The following is a 19,237-nucleotide window of genomic DNA, read 5'->3' as shown; positions in this document are numbered from 1 at the left end:
AATGCTAAAGGAACTTCTCTAGGTGGGAAACACAAGAGAAGAAAAAGACATACAAAAGCAAACCCAAAACAATTAAGAAAATGGTAATAGGAACATACATATCAATAATTAAATGGATTAAATGCTCCAACCAAAAGACATAGACTGGCTAAATGGATACAAAAACAAGACCTGTGTATATGCTGTCTACAAGACACCCACTTCAGACCTAGGAACACATACAGACTGAAAGTGAGGGGATGGAAAAAGATATTCCATGCAAATGGAAATCAAAAGAAAGCTGGAATTGCAATACTCATATGAGACAAAACAGACATTAAAATAAAGTCTATTACAAGAGACAAAGAAGGACACTACATAATGATCAAGGGATCAATCCAAGAAGATATAACAATTGTAAATATTTATGCATCCAACATAGGAGCACCTCAATACATAAGGCAAATACTAACAGCCATAAAAGGGAAATTGACAGTAACACAATCATAGTAGGGGACTTTAACACCCCACTTTCACCAATGGACAGATCATCCAAAATGAAAATAAATAAGGAAACACAAGCTTTAAATGATACATTAAACAACTTGGACTTAATTGATATTTGTAGGACATTCCATCCAAAAACAACAGAATACATTTTCTTCTCAAGTGTTCATTGAACATTCTCCAGGATAGATCACATCTTGGGTCACAAATCAAGCCTTGGTAAGTTTAAGAAAATTGAAATCATATCAAGCATCTTTTCCAACCACAATGATATGAGATTAAAATCAATTACAGGAAAAAAAAAACTGTAAAAAACAGAAACACATGGAGGCTAAACAATATGCTGCTAAGAAACCGAGATCACTGAAGAAATCAAAGAGGAAATCAAAACATACCTAGAAAAATATTAAATATGTCAAATATTTGAAAATCTAAAAGAATACTTCTCTAAGAAAACATAAATGTTTATATGAACACGAAAAAATGTAAATTTTTGACTAAGAAATACCCAGAGTATCCTGATCGTATGAATCTTCTGGCATACCTGTTATAAATTTTCTCCTGGAGATTCTGACCTAGTAAGGAAGATGGGACCTTGGAATCAGTATTTTCAACAAGCACCCTGGTGAATATTCAGATCAAGAATGTTAGTAAATCTTGCCTAAACAAAGTTGCCAGATCTGGAGTTCATTACAGGTGAATTATAAATTTTCCATAATTGTATATTTCACAGGCTGAAAAAACAAAGTCGTCCACTGTTTTGTGAAACTATCATAATTCTGTTATCAAAATATGTCAGCACGCAAAGAAAATATAAAGCAACTAGAAAACACAAAGGTTTGCTGACTTTTTTTTTTTTTTTTTTTTTTTTTTGCGGCACACGGGCCTCTCACTGTTGTGGCCTCTCCCGTTGCAGAGCACAGGCTCCGGATGCGCAGGCTCAGCAGCCATGGCCCACGGGCCCAGCTGCTCCCCAGCATGTTGGATCTTCCCGGACCGGGGCACGAACCCGTGTCCCCTGCATCGGCAGGCGGACTCTCAACCTCTGCGCCACCAGGGAAGCCCCAGGTTTGCTGACTTTTACTGGTAGCTTGTGCCTGAGAAAAAAATCTTCTGAAACTAAGTTCATAAGTATTAGAATATATTGCTTAATATAAGATTGACCCCAAAAATGAAAACCAAAGAAAGAAGAGAAAGTGCTTAATGAAACCAGAAAGTAATATCTAGAAACTATTCTTTAAACAAGATGGTCCCTGCTGCAGTAGTTGGGGTTTGCATTTCCTAAGGAAATTTGGGGAAAGGATTACATACCACATTGGCATATAAATCCTGGTGGCTTCAATGCGATGCCTTAATATCAACAAAGGAAGATATTAAAGACAGATTAAGCCAGTTTTCATATTATTTTTGAAATATGTGTAATGCATGAAAGGTTCATATCTGGAGCATAGATAGCTCAGTCTAACTACATATTTTCTCTAATTAGAAACTACTTATTTTGGTTTTCAAAGTACAGAGAAAGAATTGTAATAGGAATAATTTTAAAAGAGTTAATCTATTGTGAATAAATATAAATCCTTTATGACTTTAGATAAATTGGTTTTGTTTTTTAAAAATTAGAGCAATATTAATGGCAAATGGATCATTATTGTACCACCATAGGCCCTCAAGATAGAAATGTTTTTCTGTATTGGTTACATAAACATACACAAATACAACGAGTAAATACCTTGACTTGTCTAACTGGTTACTACGACAGTTCTCTCAAGCTTTTAAAAAACTTAGCTGATTTCTCTCTGGCATAAGGACACATTTTCACCTCATCTTCCTTCCCTGAGAAGGACAGGTAGGCCTGAATATTTCTTTGTCCATTTTTTTCTCCATCATATCCTAATCACCTTCTTAGATTCAGATATCACTACATGTAGAGGACTCCATATGATATTTATTGTTTAGGTGTATATATCCTATAAATGGATGTAACATGTTAGTGCTCTTTGAGAAATAAGCCATAACTTGGTTAAAAAAAAATGTATTCAGACTTCATTGAAGAAGACTGTTACTGATTTGGTGTTTTCAAATATTGTACCATATAATAAGGATGAAGTTTTATGTTACATGCCTCCAAAAGTACATTATATAGAATATTTTTATGTAACACATGTGTGCACACACACATTTAGCATCATCTCTTTAAAAATAAGAGATGAAACAGAATATTAGAAATGACTTGGAAGTTTATAATTTCTTTAGAATAGAAAGCTTAATGTCTGTATTCATATTTTCATAGACTGGTTAGACAACTCAATGATTTTGTAGCCATCAAAAGAAATACTTGGGCAAAGTTTATGGGAATTCATCTGTTATCTAGCCACATGTTAGATATTTATCCATATATGTATACTCAGTAAACATATCTTTATCATTCATTACTTTTGCTTATTATATCCCTTGTCATATTCGAACTCTGGGTTGGCTGAAGAAATTGCTTAAAAGAGAACACTCGGGGGTAGTTGTAACATGCCACGAACCTAGAATTATGTAAAGCTCAGGATGTACATCTTTATGAAAGGACATTCTGCAGACATTCATTTTATCATTAAAATAAAGTAAACTAGTAGGACTCCTCCCTGGGCAGTAGCCCAGCTTTCTCCTTTCTTGCTGAAGATTACAATTCTATTTATGATATTCTGGCTCTCTTTACTGCAGAAAATGGTTCATACTCCAACATATGTCTATTTTATTGTACATAATTTTCTCATTATCTAATCTCTGATAAGTTAATTGGTATTTTACAAACGTGTTGAAGCAGTATGCAATGTGTATGAAACTTGAATACCTGAAAATTGCTTTCCTCAAAATTCTTTGCTCAGTCACCTTTTTGAAAGCCTTGTGTTATCCCTAGAGATGTGCATACCTCAGTTAGAAGTCTGATGGCTTATATTATTAATCATTATATCACTTCATGTACTATACAAGACCTAAGTACAAAGTCTGATATATAAAGCAGAGTGTTCTCTTACTTAATGATGGTACAAATTATGTTCCCAATCATGTATCTTTGTCTTTAATTGCCAAAAATACTAAAGCCAAAATTGAATCTCAATTTTAATTTTTAAAATATGTTGTATCCCATGGATTTTTATCCAATCGCCATGGTGAATGAATGAATGAATGCAAGGATAAAAGATCTAACAGTTCACATTTCTTTCTTGTATTTTGCTTTGTTTTGCATCAGAATTTCCAACTCCTAGAGGAAGATACCTATAAACTAGAGAAAATTAAAAATTATTTTTCCCAAATGTAATTGGGAAATGAAAAATGGTATATACACTATTTCTAAGAGAAAATGTCTGAGATATTAGTTACTTTAAGTATATATTAGTTACTGTCCCACATTCATCACAAAAACTCAATCCTTATTAAAATAATAAGACAAATAATCTGGTTAAAATTGATATATATATACAAATAAAATTCCAACAGACAATTGTGATTCCAGGTTTACAATATAGTGAATCATCAGTTCTTTATAAAACATTTTAATCATTGAAGAATTATTTTTGAAAATGTGGTATAATAGCAAGGTCAACTTATGAATGCAAGTTAATACTGGTGAACATTTAATGTGTGTAAACATATTGTTTTTCACCCGTGCAAAAATGGTTACAGTATATCAAAAATAATGACAATTTATAAGGTATATATTCTCCATAAAACTTCTAATAAAACCTCTCAACTGGACAAACTCTTGCATATAACTAAAAGAGGATATACCCAGAATAAAGGTAATACAATAAGTATAGTTCAAGAAGCACACTGATTGAATTCAAATTTTATCTCCACTTTTTTCTAGGTAACAGTGGACAATTTATATGAAATTCAATTTTCTTATCAACAAATAATAATAATACCTACACCATGTGGTTATTGTGAAGGTTAAATGAGTAGATCCATATATTAAAAACCTCATAAAATGTTAGCTATAGTTAGTGCTGTTGTTATTTTCAGTGGAAAAATTTTTAAAAATCACAATAAAGAAGAAGTGGTATAGAGAGGGGGATCAAGATGATAGAGTTGCACTCCCCCCACAAAACATCAACAATAAATCTATATTAAATTTCTCATGGAAAACTACCTGGAAGCTGGCAGATGAACACCTCTACAACCAAAGCTACAAGAAAAATCACTATGTAACCTGAAAGGACAGAAGAAAAAAAGGCATCGGTTTGGGACATGTGCCTCTGAGAAGGATCTGTAAGGAAGAGAGGGTCTGCATGGGTGGCCCTCACCCTAGGGAGTGAGCAGGTGGAATCACAATCTGGGCATCCCAGTCCTGGAGTGCTGCACAGAGGAGACAAGCACCCTTACCTGCTGGGAAAACCACTAGGACAGACAGAAGGGCTGTAGAAGCCCAGACTGTCCTCTCTAGGAGTGCACACATGCTAACAGGGTAGAGAGAGCCTCGCAGTGGTGGCTGTTGCCTCACCATACTTCCCAGTATGAAGGGTGAACACCCCAGCCCCACTGACTCCACACCACAGCCTGGTGTGAGATGCAGGCCAACTGAGCCCTGGGAAAAGACTTGGTAGAGCTATGCAAAGACAGACCAAGGGCCTGGGATGTGATCTGGCTGGAGCTAAGGCAGCCAGGGACAGCTCATACATGGGGCAACAGGTGGGGCACCAGTGCCAGCCATTGTCAGCACACACACAAGGCAGTACCACCCCTAAGCACTGAAACTCTGGCAGACAGGGCCTGGGAGAGAGCTCAGTCTAGCTATGCAGAGGAAACCTGGGAGGCTCAATAGTACAAAGAGGTTTGTCTCTCAGCAAGAGTGTCTCAGCTCCACCCACTCCACACTGTGGCTTAGCACTATATCTGGACCAGAAAGTAGGAAAAGAAGGCCACAGAGGCAGCCTCAGATCTCTGGCAGCAGCTTAGCCACCTAAATTCCTGTTGCCAAACACCCTGACCTCCAGCCCCAGCCTACTCCACGCCACAGCCTTGCAATAGATCTGGGACCTGGGATGAATACAACAGAGAAAGGGATACGACCTTGAGCTGCTTCTAATATGAACTGCAGATGCCTACACAGGTGGGGCGTAGGTCCTCTGTGAGTACACAGGCCTCACTTGCTTCAGCAATCTTCTCCTTTGGGGCAAGACATGAACTCAAGGGCAACCCAACCCTCAGCACTTCTATTCCAACAGAGGGAGAAGACCCTGCACCTGACAGGACAGCAACAGGCACAAAGCACAGAGGAAGCCCTGCCTCACACCCCACACAGGCTATGGATACTCCAGCACCAACCATATTCCCTAGCAAGGGTATAACAGCCAGCACACCTTGAGGAAAAACATGGCTGGTGTCCATATCAAAACCAGCCCTCACACCAAAAACACTGGATACACACAGTCTAAACAGGGATGCTCCCACATAAAAACATGCCTTTAAGACCACAGTAGGTAACTATTTCTCCTCAATTCATAGAGATAGCAAATGTTAATTAAAATGAAAAGGCAAAGGAACTACTCCCAATAAAAACAGGAGAAATCTGAAAGAATAATAAAACATAGTTCACCCATCTGCTATCCCCAAGTTTCAAACGGTGGTAATAAAATGCTAACAAATTAGATTATAGATAGAAATGCAGCTCACTGTTAACAAGTAACTAGAAACTATAAAGATGAACCAATCAAAAACAGACAATTCACTTGTCAAGATAAAAACTAATCTAGAAGCAATGAATAGCCAAGGATGAATAAGTCATCTGGAAGACAGAATAGTGAATATCATCCAATCAGAACAGCAGAAAGACAAATGAAAAAGAAATGAAAGCAATATACAAGATCTGTGGGGTGATATAAAACTTGACAACCTGCACGTAATATGAATTCCAGAAGGAGAAAAGAGAAAGAAGGGGATCAAAAATGTATTTGAAGAAATTATGGCTAAAAAATTCCCAAACCTAAAGAAGGAAACAGGTATCAGGGTACAGAAAGCACAGAGGGTCCCAAATAAGATGAACCCAAACAGATCCACACCAAGACTTACCATAATTAAAATGGCAAAAATGAAAGATAAAAAGAATTCTAAAGTCAGCAAGAGAAAAACAAAGAGTCAGTTACAAGGGAACACCCATAAGGCTATCAGCTGATTTCTCTCCAGAAAGTTTGCAAGCCAAAGGTAATGGCATGATACATTCAAAGTCCTGAACAATATTAAGCCTACCCTAAAACAAAATATTGAACAGTCTTCTCTGAATAGAAAATAAGCAAGGATATACAGGTAAGGGAAAATCACAAAAGGAAAGGCAAACATATAAGAGGATTGAGGATGACTTAAATAAGCAAGTATGTAGATTAAAAACAATAAAATTACTGCAGAAGTGATTATAACTACAATAAACAGTGAAAGGATAGGCATGAAGATATAAAATGTAACATTAAAGTCAAAATATGGGGGAGGGGAGTATTAAAATGTAAATATTTTAGAATGTGTTTCCACTTGAATGACTATCAGTTTAAATTAAGTAGATATAGTTATGGGTCAACATACTTGTACTCCATGGTAACTGCAAATCAAAACATACAATAGATTCACAAAAATAAAAATAAAGGAAATCAAGCATACTACAAAAGAAAATCATCAAAACACAAAAGGAAAAAGAAGAAATGAACAAAGAAAGGCTACAAAAACAACTGGAAAATGAGGAGTAAAATGGCAATAAGTACAAACCTATCAATGATAACTTTAAATGTCAGTGAACTAAATGTTCTGCTCAAAAGAGAAAGTGGCAGATTGGATATAAAAACAAGAACTTTCAATGTGCCGCCTACAAGAGACTCACTTCAGGGCAAAAGACACACCAAGACTCAAAGTGAGGGGATGGAAAAATATATTCCATGCAAATGGAAACAATAAGAAAGTGGGGATAGAAATACTCATACCAGACAAAATAGACTTTTTAAAAAAAGGCCATAAAGAAAATCAAAGAAGAACATTAGATAATGATAAAGGGATCAATACAAAAAGAGGATATTATACTCATTAACGTACACCCAATATAGGAGCACCTAAATATGTAAAACAAATACTAACAGACATAAAGAGAGAAATGGACAATAATAAAATAATAGTAGGGGACTTTAACACCTCACTAACATCAATGGACAGATCATCCAGACAGAAATCAATAAGGCAATGGAAGTCCTAAATGATACACTAAAGCAGTTGCACTTAATTGATACTACAGGACAAGAAAAAGAAAAGAAAAGGAAGGAAGGAAGGAAGGGAAAGGAAGAAAGGGAGAAGGAAGGAAGGAAGGAAGGGAGGGAAGGAGGGAGGGAGGGAAGAAGAGAGAGAGAAAGGGAGAAAGAAAGAGAAAACCAGAATGCACATTCTTTTCAAGCATGCATAGAACTTTTTCCAGGATAGACCACATACAAGATCACAATAAGACTCAACAAATTTAAGAGGATAGTAACTTTTTCAAGCATCTTTTCTGTCCACAATGGTATGAAACTAGCAGTCAACCACAGAGAGAAACAGGAACAGAATGAACACATGGAGACTAAACCACATGCTAATAAAAAACCAATGGGTCAACTTGAAATCAAAGAAGAAATACAAAAATACCTTGAGAAAAATGACAAAGACAAACTTACAACATCTATGAGATGCAGCAAAAGCAATTTTAAGAGGGAAGTTCATAGCAATACAGGCCTTCCTCAAAAAACAAGAAAAATCTCAAATAAACAACCTAAACTGACACCTAAAAGAATTAGAAAAGAAGAACAAACAAAATCCAAAGTCAGCAGAAGGAAGGAAATAATAAAGATCAGAGTGGAAATAATTAAAAGAGACCCCCCCCCAAAAAAGATCAATAAAACCAAGAGCTGGTTTTTTGAAAAGATAAAAATTTTGATAAAACTCTAGCCAGGTTCACCGAGGAGAAAAGAGAGAAGACCCAAATAAACAAAATAAGAAATGAAAGAGGGTAAATAACAACTGATACTGCAGAAATACAAAAAATCATAAGAAAATAATATGAACAGTGATATGCCGACAAATTCGACAACCTAGAAGAAATGGAAAAATTTCTAGAATCATACGGCCTCCCAAGACTGAGTCAAGAAGAAGCAGATAACTTGAAGAGACCAATCACTAGAAGTGAAATATTTAGAATCTGTAATAAAGAAGCTGCCTCCAAACAAAAGTCCAGGACCAGATGTCTTCAATAAGGCAATCTACCAAACATACAAAGAAGAACTTATACCTATTCTTAAACTTTTCCAAAAGATTGAAGAGGAAGGAAAACTCCCAAAATCGTTCTATGAAGCCACCATCACCCTGATACCAAAACCAGACAAAGTACAAAAAAATCAAATTACAGACTAATGTTTTCGATGAATATAGATGCAAAAATCCTCAACAAAATATCTGCAAACCAAATATAACAAAACATAAAAAGGATCATACACCATGATCAAGTTGGATTCATTCCAGGATCACAAGAATGGTTCAACATATGCAAATCAATCAATGTGATACACCACATTAACAAAAGGAAAGAAAAAAATCACATGACCATCTCAACAGATATAGAAAAACATTTGATAAAATTTAACATCCATTTATGATAAAAACTCTCACCAGAGTGTTTATACAGGATACATATTTCAACATAATAAAGGCCATTTATGACAAACCCATAGTCAACATTATACTCAAAGGTGGAAAGCCAAAATCCTCACTGCTAAATTCAGGAACAAGACAAGGAAGCCCACTCTCTCACCTGTTCACTTCAACATAGTATTGGAAGTACTAGCCACAGCAATAGGACAAGAAAAAGAAATATTATACAAATTGGAAGGAAAGAGGTAAAACAGTCACTGTTTGCAGATGACATGATACTCTATATATAGATGCTCAACATCACTAATTATTAGGAAATGAAAATCAAAACTACAATGAAGTATCACCTCACACCAGTCAGAATGTCTATCATAAAATAGTCTACAAATAATAAATGCTGAAGAGGCTGTGGAGAAAAGGGAACCCTTCTACACTGTTTGTGGAAATGTAAATTGGTGCAGCCACTATGGAAAACAGTATGGAGGTTCCTTACAAAACTAAAAGAAGAGCTACCATATGATCCAGGAATCCCACTCCTGGGCACATATCTGGAAAAGACAGAAACTCTATAGAAAAGATACATGCAGCCCAGTGTTCATAGCAGCATTATCTATAACATCCAAGACTTGGAGTGTCCATCAACAGATGACTGGCTTAAGAAGATGTGGTGTGTGTATATATATATATATATATATATATATATATATATATATATATATACATACACATACATACATACATACAATGGATTATTACTCAGCCATAAAAAAGAATGACTTTGCCATTTGCAGCAACATGGATGGACCTAGAAAATATTATGCTTAGGGGAATAAGTCAGACAAAGACAAATACTATAGGATGCCACTTATATATGGAATCTAAAAAATAATACAAGTGAATCTAGATACAATACAGAAATAGCCTCTAAATACAGAAAACAAATTTATAGTTACCCAAGGGCAGAAGCAGAGAAAAATTACCATTATAAGATTAACAGATACAAACTACTATACATAAAATAGATAAGCGAAAAGGATTTACTGTATAGTACAGGGAATCATATTAACTATCTTATAATAACTGAGAATGAAATATAATTTGAAAAAATATCTGAATCACTATGCTGTATACATAAAGCTAATGAATTATAAATAAGCTATACTTCAAAAAAATTTGAAACAGATGTGGCACACACACACACACACATATACACACAATAGAATATTACTCAGCCATAAAAAGGAATGAAATCTTGCCATTTGTGAGAACACGGATGGACCTAGAGGGTATAATACTTAATGAAATAAGTCAGAGAAAAGTACTGTATGATTTCACTTATATGTGGAATCTAAAAATCAAAATAAATGAACAAATATAAGAAAACAGAAACAGAGTCATAGATACTGAGAACATGGTGGTGGTTAACCTCACATGGTGAGGTTACAGTCAGCTCAGCAGTGGTCTTGTCTAAAGGGTACACAAGGGGAAGGAACTGGGAGGCAGGAGAGACACTATTCACCAGGGCCTTTGGGGGAGTCCTATCAGGAATTTACACTTTCTTGTGACTTTGCAGACTGTTGCCCAGGGCATGCTCTCACAGGAGGGGCTGGTGTCAGTTCAAGGACAAAATAGATGCCGGGGCAGCAATATTATGGAGTAGTTTAGCTAAATTCTCAACAGAATTTTGATAGGGATTGCATTGAATCTGCAGATTGCTTTAGACGGTGTTGACATCTTAACACCACTAAGTCTTCTAATCCATGGAAATGAGACGTCTTTCCATATATTTGTTTCATCTTTAATTTCTTTCAGCAATATTATGACATTTTCAGTGAACAAGTCTTTCAACTCCTTGGTTAAGTTTATTCCTAAGGATTTTATTCTTTTTGATGTTACTGTAAATGGAATTGTTTTCTTAGTTTCCTTTTAGGATTGTTCACTGTTAGTGTATAGAAATTGAATTTTTGTATGTTTTATATCTTTCAACTTTGCTGAACTCATTTATTTGTTCCAACCGTTTGGTTATCTTATTTTGTAGACTTGAGATTTTATACAAATAAGACCATGTCATCTGTGAATAGATATAAATTTATTTCTTCCTTTCCAATTTGGGGGACTTTTATTTCTTTTTCTTCCTTAATTGCTCTGGCCATAACTTTCAAAATTATCTTGAAGAGAAGTGGTAAAACCAGGCATACTTATCTTGTTCCTGATCTTAGAGGAAAAGAATTCAGTCTTTTACCATTGAGTATGATTTTAGCACTGGGTTTTTATTCTGTGGTGGACTCAAGTATGTTGTGGTATTCCTTCCTGGTTTGTTGAGTGTTTTTATCATGAAAGTATGTTAAACTAATATGATTGTTAAAGGAGTTAATAACTGCAAAATTGAACTTAAAGACAATAAAAAATGTAATTTAGGTGGTGTCATTTCTTTCTCCAGAAAACTTAAAACTTGCTAAATTTATTTAAGCTGTAAATATTAATAAATATTTTCTTAGACTATCTACAAGAAAAATTAGATATTTATAAATGGATATTTCAGAGCAAATTGAAAGTTGACTTAAGTTGGTAGGAATAAGAACCTCAATTTCCTTGGTACTGTATTAATAATTCAGATTTTATTACATGAGCAGATATTTAATTCTCTTAGTTTTATGCATATGTGTGTGTGTGTGTATATATGCTGTAGAGTTCATATGTTCTATTTAAATTTTAAAAGAGCATAATATCCATAATATGCCATAACAGCCATAGCATGAAACAAAAATAACTTATATTACATTTAGTATTTTCCTGTTTAATATGTTCAAATAATATTTTAAAATATAGTTCAGAAATTAATGCTATTATTAAGTACTTAGCAACTTTTGGTATCTTATTATTAAATTCACTTTATAAGTGAATTTAAGTGAATATTTATAGGATAAATATTTTATTTTATTGACTAACACCCATGTTATTAGAAAGGCACTGGAATTGTTTTTGCCCAGTGGCTGCTTCCTTAACGGTTGCAATAGGTTAACTGTTGCTGCTCCTGTCTCAGTTCCTTTGAAATATATACTGAGGTCCATTCTTTTTATTTTACTTAAAGTCCTCAGTCTCACAATTCTCCTGTTCCTTATCTACATCATTTATTTATTTCTTCACTAAATAATTTCTAAGCGTATATAAATACCTGTTGGCTCTACTATGTTAATAATATTTCTTCTTCTAGATACCACCCCTCTTTTCTCTGCTTCCCTCTCCTTGGAGCAAAAAGTCCTTGAAAGAATTGATGTCTTCAATGCTTCTTTTTCCATCCTCTCTTAACCCTTGTTTGATTCAGCTTTATCCACATGGTTGCACCAAAACTGTTTCCATCAAGCTCATCGAAGACTACTATAGGTTACAAGAATAACTGCACATTTTTTACACACTTTACCTCCAGCACACCACACTGTTCTGTCTTACCTTTTGTTTTACTCCAACCTGTTGTGATTAGAAAATTCCAGGTTTCCTCCTTATTCCTTCATCTTTTGCTTTATCCTCTCCCCTGGGGATTTCATCCTATCTCTTGGATTTAAATATCATTTATGTGCTGATTTCCTCAAACTTATATCTCCAAGCCCTAGCCGATCTGCCAACTTTTGAAGTTTTATGTCACAAAACATTCTCAGCATAGGAACTTGGAGGTACAATTAATCTCAAAAATAACATGTCTAAAGATGCATTTCTTATGTTATACCATTCTGACTTCAAACTCATTCCATCTGTAGTTCTCCTCTTCATAACTAGCAATACCTTCACCCTTCCAATTGCTCAGTGTAAAGTTTAGAATCATTCTGGACACCTCTCTCCCAACACATATATCTGAATTGCTTTCTTGGTTCACAATTAAGTCACCTTAACTGTAATATCTTAGTCTAAGCCATATGGATTTTCTGCAATAGTTTTTTAATTGATGTCCCAGATTCCACACTATTCTTCAACTCACAGTCAGAATTTTTTGGTATTTGATAAAATCAGTATATCATTAAGAAACATTAAGAAGTGTGTTAATATTTTAAAATCAAGTAAAGTGAGTTATACTAGTGTCTTAGACATTTAATACAGTGCAAGAAACTACATTTAATTATATCCCAATTTTATCGTATTATAAGATTTTATTATTAAGAATTAAAGTCTTTCTTGATTGAAGATTAGAGTGTAAATATTCTAGACTTCCAGCTAGACAGTGGAGGTTTTAAGTCCAATTCCACTACTAACTACATCAGAAAGAACAGGGTAAATATTTGCATTCTCCACTTGAGTTTCCTCAATTGTATAATTTGAGACTTGAATTACATACCATGTAAGTTTTTTTCCAGCTCTGAGAATCAATTACCTTCTCAAAAATTAATTATGAGTAATTTTGAGATGATTCTAAAGTTGCAAGCTTTATATATGATACAAAAATAAATATAATTGGACATACAAGTTTTCCATGTTTCTGCTTAACCTTTTAGATATAATGGTCAATGTATTGAGAAAAAAGACAAACTCTATTATTAAAATCACTACAAACTTGTGAAAAAAATTCAGAAACTTCTTTTCTATAAATTATTTAATCACATTTTTTATACCAAGGGATGCTATGTTAAAAAGAGAAAAGCATCTTAACTTTAATGATAGCAAAATTTTAGGTTCAGCTTTATTTAATTTTAGAAGTACTTTGGGACATTATTTTGCCTAAAATTATATTTCCCCTCATCTTCTTTGAAATTATTTTATATTTTATTCATGTAGCTTTGTGACTCATTAATACTTCAGTATTCAGGACCTGTCTCCTACAGGTAGTAGATTCTGTCTCATGGTATACTGTATTTTTATCTATCCTTAACAACACGGACCAGTTGTGATACTTCTGTATAAGCACATAAGAAGGGACTCAGTGTATACATGGAGACTGAATATACATGAATGCACTTCTTAAAACTTTATTAACATACACCTAGGAATGTCAAATTCCAAGTTGAAGAATAGAATTATGTGGCATATTTACGAGAGAAAGATTCCAGTTATGTTTAGTAAATAATGACAGACTACTGATAGTGTAGAGTAAACGTGGTCTGAATTTACACAAAGAAAATTCATATCTTGGGCAAAAAAAATAGGCAAGAGGCAAGAACTGTATTTCTTATGCCTAAAGTTTACCTAATCTTTTGGAGTTTTGTTTGTTTCCTTGTAATCTCTCTGTGAATAACATGGCCTAGGAACTCTCAGTAATAAATAATTATCAACTATTGCTTTTAATGTAGTATTGAGTCAAGTACATGAAGGGATATTTAATTGATCATTTTTAGTTTTCATTTTCACAAGCCCGTATATTTTTAGATGTTCCTAGTATTACTGATTTATAGGCCTTTTTCTCCCACCTCTGAAGACCAATGTCAAAACAATGAATAGAATATACTCACCAACTTTTAGAAATGCTACATTAGAAATACTAAAACTAGACATGTTTTAGTTCTTGTCTAGTTAAATACTCACTACAGTGCAAGGTAGCTCTTATTATTCTCATTTCACAGTGAAGAATCAGTGTTTTGAAATTAAATGAATTGCCTAAACTCTAACAGTTGTTGAATTTTTTCTACTATATACACTGTTTCCGACAGGCATGGTACAAAAATGTGGGCAGGTACGCATATACAGGACTGCTTCACTGAATATGTACTACATATGAGTTCTTAAATATTTCTTAGGAATTTGATACCAAGAGATGATTAGTAAAGGCCACGTCACTTTTGATTTTTTTCCTTGAATAATTTGCCTTTCTTATAGTGTTCTGGTCACTAGCATCATGTCATTAACTTAGAGAAATTGATTTTTTTAAAGAAAGGTATTTTTAGTGTCAACAAGCAACCTACAACCTGTTTCATATTCACTTTATATTACTTTCATTTTAGAAGTAAAAACATTTTTCCAACAGAATGTCTCACTTGCTATACTGTTTTATATTTTTGTGATTTTCTGAGATAGGAACAGAGGAATGATGATGTTAATACTTTCAATAGCTCTAAAAGTGTAGTGGGAATTATGATTTCATAAGAAGATGATTAGTTATGTTGGTAAAACTATTGGATAATTTCCCACAGGATTTCTATATCAGGGTTCATTTAATTATATCCTGGAACAAGTTGCCTACATTCACTTTAGCTGTAAAGTAATGCTGAATACAACAATATCATAAGGCAGCCCACAGTGTTAACAAAGACATCTGTTAATGGTACCATGAATAGATATGAACTGAAGTGCTCAAATGACTTTGCTAGCAAAGCATTGCCTCCTAATTTATTTTTCCAGCAAATGGAAGCCTCATTATTCATGGTTTGGTAGTTGCATTCAAATATACCAGTAATTTCAAATGCAATCGTTTCTATACAGCAAATTTTATTTTAAAACGTAAGAGGAAATTGCTAATGTTCTGCTGATAGGTAAACAACTCCTCCATCAGTTTTGTTTCAATCTTTTATGGCTGTTTTTAAATTAATTTTAACATATCAATTTTCAATAACACATAGGAAGCTTGATTTTATATAAGAATTTAATATGATTTCCAAATATATGACACTGAAAATTTTTAAATGTTCTCTCTTAGAGCTCTGGAACTATGTCATTTATCCTCCCATATTTTCAGTAGCTGAAATAATTTTTACATAAGAAAATGGAAATCTTAATTAAAATATTTTTGATTAAAATGTATCAAAATAAATTATGTATAAATAAAAGACATATGAAAATGACAATATCCTATATAGAACAGAATATAAATGCTGGAAAATTATTATGTTACCATGTGTGCAAATTTAACTTCATCACATAGGTTATTTCATCTATCACTTTCAAGTGTAACGATGGCAATTTAACATGTATGTATATATTTTTATTTATTCTTGAATCAGAAAATATGATATAAGATAACTTTAATCCTAAATATATAACTCATGGCTTCCCAGTCAAATATTAGTGTTTACCTAAAGAATTCTATATTGAATTTTGGTAAAGTTTTGTAGGAAAAAATCACTATTTTGCCTATGAAATTGTAACAACAACAGCATTATTTAATGAGTCATTTAAGCATACGTATAACGGAGTTTATTACTTTCAAAATGCTCCTAGGTATAAACAGCTGAAGTTTCATGAAAATTAAATAGAACTTGAACTAGCAGCATTGCAAGAATGTATAGCAATAATAAAGTAATGATAGAAAAAATAAAGTAACGACACATTTTGTTATGTAAGAAACAGCATGGCATGTTACATAACAGAAGATACAGGCTAAACTTGCAAGTCAAGAAGACAATGATACAATTACTAACAATAATATTGTTGTTGCTTTTGTTGTAAATGTTATTTTATAATTTACACATATTATGTGCCCCAAACATTGTGCACTTCTGTATACTGCATATAACAACATGTTCTCACATCACTGTCAAGAAAAATGCATTATCCACTGTAAAGTGAAGGAAAAACAAAGCCACGTAACTGATCTAGAATAAGGCCAGGACTTGAACACAACTTGACAGTCAGCAGACCAGAGACTAACATTTTAATTGTGAAATATAAAGAATCATGTATAATAAATTTTAAAAAATTGATTCTTTTACAAACAGTCCATGAGAAGGAAGGAAAGGCTATAAACAAGAAGCTGAGAAACTCCCTCCTAACACAGGGATACTGTGACTCAGGTAGTTATCTCATCTGCTCCTGACAGATGTTCTAGTTTCTTATTCACAAGGGAGAGGGTTGGTGGATCAGCCTGTTGTGCTACCCTGTGCCTACTCAGTGGCTAGTACAGTGGTCATATCTGTGCACTGGAGCCAAGGAACATGTCCTATGTCTTGATGCTCAGATACAGTTATTTTGGACTGATGGATCTCATGTGACTTTTCAGAAGCATAGGCATTATAAGGCAAAGCACTACCTTTTAAAAGGGAATGTGTCTTTTTTTAATATAAAACTTATTTATTTATTTATTGGCTGTGTTGGGTCTTCATTGCTGCACACCGGCTTTCTCTAGTTGCAGTGAGCAGGGGCTACTCTTCATTGCAGTGTGTGGGCTTCTCATTGCAGTGGCTTCTCTTGTTGCAGAGCAAGGGCTCTAGGCACGTGGGCTCAGTAGTTGCAGCTCACAGGCTCTAGAGTGCAGGCTCAGTAGTTGTGGTGCATGGGCTTAGTTGCTCTGCGGCATGTGGGATCTTCCTGAATCAGGGCTCGAACCTGCATCCCCTGCCTTTGCAGGCAGATTCTTAACCACTGCGCCACCAGGGAAGCCCTAAAAGGGAATGTCTTTGGCCACAGAGTATGCAGTCGAGGCCAACAGTGGCCTGTATTTTTGCCATATTAAGCGCAAGGGATAGTTTATGATAACACACCATATCACTGGAGGTTAAACCAGCTGGAAACACCATTGTTCCAATGTCATCTAGTCTCTGCGCCTCCAATGCCAACACCCACACAAAACCACGAACCAGTAACTACATCACATTCTCCAACACAGCCAACAGAAACCCAGGCTAAAACACTGCAGGAATCAAGGACCTAACCTACCAGCACCATTGCACCCTTGTGCAACAGATGGGAATGGCAGGGTGACAGTCTTCAAATGGCCTTAAGCGTAACAAACTCAAGCGTCTCTGGCACAAAATCCAGGGATGAGCTCCACGAAGGGACTCTGTGTTGGAATCAGTATTTCTGCTGTGGTACTGCTAACATTTTTGGTTCCTATGTATTTATAAATAAGAAACAAACTGCAACAACTAGATATGTGTGTCCAAGTACTTGATATCACATTATTGAGGATGATTTTTATGTCATGGATTAAGACCCAGTGGCTCTCTAGGACTTTGTTCCCATGACTGTGAAAGATAGTAACCAGATATCACTGTGTGAGACTCCTTGTAAGTTTCGGGATCATTTTCATGTGTCAGTTTCACCCAACATTCCAGCATGTCAGTGACATTGGTTAGAGTGACCCTCTAGTTAAAATGTATGTGGTGTTAATGGTGTTCATAATATAGTCCTATTTTTTATCCTAAAACTATTTCTGGTTGTTGCAGAGCTCTCTACCAAACATGAATGTTTTAGAAGTGTATATTGTCTATAGACCCCATGAATCTTACACCCTTCTAGGGAATACTCAGTGGGGAAACAGGAAATGAACTTTCTATCCTGGTCACCAAAGCTGTCAAGAAGCGAGAAATAGTAAAATCAACAAATCTGATTTGAGACCTAAAAGGCTTCTCTTGGAATTATTTTGTGATTATTTCTTTACTTGTTTTTATTTTTCTATTGTAACTGCAAATGTTATATTTCTTGGTTTTCATCTATTAGAGATAATCATTTCCATACCTATCTTGGTGTATAGTGGTAATTGCAATGAGATGGTACTGGTGAGAAGTCTTTGAAAAGTAAAAAAACAATACAGAAATCCAAGGGTCTTTTAAAATTTAGTTTTCAGTAATATCTAGTACCAGTGTTCAATAAATTTCAATGATTTTGTATTTGTAAGTCTCTTGCTATATGGTACCGCTCATTTTTTTCTTTAGATAACATTTCTTTTTTGAAAAAAGACGATGTTAGATAATTTGGCTATCATCTTACACTGTAGATAAAACATAAATAGCTGAGAGGTAGAATGGATAAGAGGGAAGTATTTAGTTAATAAGAAACTCTTCTGTAAATATACCATTCTTATAGGACAGACTGAATTTTGTTTTGTTTTTGATCTTTCAAGACACAATTGAGATTCCATTATCTACAGTCTGTCTTGAGACATTAGGACAGTGATGAAATTCAGACTGTATATTTAAACAAAAAACCTTGCATATCTTGGAGAAGTATCAGAAACAGTCTTTCACTGATGGCTGTAAAGATGATTGGACTAATTTTCTGAGTAAATGAATGTGAAGGACTTTTAGTAACTGTCTAGTTTCATTTATATGTAGATTCGTAATTAATGCTTTTAAAAATTTTTAATTTATATTTTTTACTTGTTATATTTTTCATACCCACAGTTATAAATATTTATCTTTAGTCTGTTTCCTTCAGTGTTTCTAACCCGTCAAAGAAGTCTTTTGCCTGAATTATA

At 34.3% G+C, this 19,237-nt stretch overlaps 1 long non-coding RNA gene and 1 pseudogene across 2 annotated transcripts in view; one reads left to right on the top strand and one right to left on the bottom strand.

Moving 5' to 3' along the window:
* Positions 1-19,237, bottom strand: part of LOC137223095 (uncharacterized) — a 153,627-nt gene that overhangs the window by 26,337 nt on the left and 108,053 nt on the right. The gene's annotated exons all lie outside the window — the stretch shown is intronic.
* Positions 14,773-17,692, top strand: LOC137224116 (hepatitis A virus cellular receptor 1 homolog; annotated as a pseudogene).

Source organism: Pseudorca crassidens, chromosome 4 (genome assembly GCF_039906515.1).
Source record: "Pseudorca crassidens isolate mPseCra1 chromosome 4, mPseCra1.hap1, whole genome shotgun sequence".
NCBI lineage: Eukaryota > Metazoa > Chordata > Mammalia > Artiodactyla > Delphinidae > Pseudorca > Pseudorca crassidens.
This window is presented reverse-complemented; position numbering and strand designations above follow the sequence as displayed.